Source organism: Malania oleifera, chromosome 6 (genome assembly GCF_029873635.1).
Source record: "Malania oleifera isolate guangnan ecotype guangnan chromosome 6, ASM2987363v1, whole genome shotgun sequence".
Lineage (NCBI taxonomy): Eukaryota > Viridiplantae > Streptophyta > Magnoliopsida > Santalales > Ximeniaceae > Malania > Malania oleifera.
Window position 1 is genome coordinate 67,142,822 of NC_080422.1, and position 1,368 is coordinate 67,144,189.

Genomic DNA, 1,368 nt, shown 5'->3' on the forward strand with positions numbered 1-1,368 from the left:
ACCTTAGTTACTTATTGTTCTATTGAACTTGGCAGCAGTTAGGTTTATAAATTTTATTTTTGGTAGTTAAGGACCCAAACCTTGGTAAGTCAAACCCTATCAACAAGAACTGATCTAATTTCTTCGTAATAATGTGCAGTGTGGGCGCAAGGTCATAGTCCGTGGTTAATTCATAGACTCCCTTAGGATAGGAATAGGTAGGTTGGGATGGTCTACAAGCAGTAACAGAATGCTACTGAGAATTCTTGATGAGGGTCTCAAAGAGAGTCCAAGTCTTATTCTCGTGTTTTGTGAGTACCTCCACAAGATGCATCAACCATGTACCTTTCTTGCTCAGCTAACCTTTCATTAAAGGTTTGGACAAACTACCACCTAAGGACTTGATGGTGAGGGCATTTACGCAAAAGGTCCCTAAAGTGTTCCCAAGTCTCTAAAAATTGTTCCCCATCTATTTGTGAGAAATTGGTGATTGCTTTTCTCAGTTGATTAGTCTTCCCAATAGGAAAGTACTTTGTCAGGAACTCATGTTGTATGGTGGCCCAGTTGGTCACCGAGTTCGGCTATAAGAAATTTAGCCAATATTTGGCTTTGTCCTTTAGAAAGAACGGAAATAGCCTTAAACAAAGGGCATAATCACCAAAGTGAGGTATATGGATGGTGGAACAATTTCAAGAAACTCATCTAGATGCTTGTATGGATTTTCAGTTGAATTCCCAAAAAATATGGGAAGCATCAAGATGGTAGAGGTTTTGATTTCAAACTGCACTACCTTGACATTAAGGGAACCAGATACAAGATGACGACATGTATGTATTGGGTGTGAAATAGTCCTTCAAAGGCCAAAGGGGTTGCTCCTCCACCGCAAGTTGACGAGGAGCAAAAGGTTCCGAATTTTGGTAAGCAGGAACCAGTCGAGGTTCAACCATGAATTTAGGTTCAGAGGACTTGACTAACTTAGGACTAGAGGTAGATTTCCTAATTGATGTATAGGATCTCTCAATATTAGGGTTTATAGGCACTAACTTGGGATCCAAAGAGTGCAAACCCAGTATATATAAGTTCAGCACACAATCAAGACTTCAAATATCCAACAAAAGTTAAAAAAGAAAAGAAAATAAAGAAAAGCAAAACACGTAGTGTTGGCTTAACAAGGCTTAATCTCATTTTGATGATAGCAAATCAAGGTTGCTTAATATGTCTATGCAAGTTTGAGTTTTAGGATTTAAGTGATCTTATGGTTTAAAGTGGATATGCTTGAAGAGTTTGAATGTAAAATCACACTTAAGGCTATGAGACATGATAAACTTGAAGGTTCAAGTAATGTAAGACATGAAGCTCATTGAAGCAGTGCTTAAAGCTCAGAAGACA

The 1,368-nt window shown here is 38.3% G+C and overlaps 1 non-coding gene across 1 annotated transcript; it reads left to right on the forward strand.

Moving 5' to 3' along the window:
- Window positions 1-378: 378 nt before the first annotated feature.
- On the forward strand, window positions 379-484 carry LOC131158987 (small nucleolar RNA R71). The gene has a single exon (XR_009137602.1). It is a non-coding gene; the product is annotated as a small nucleolar RNA R71 (small nucleolar RNA).
- Window positions 485-1,368: the final 884 nt, after the last annotated feature.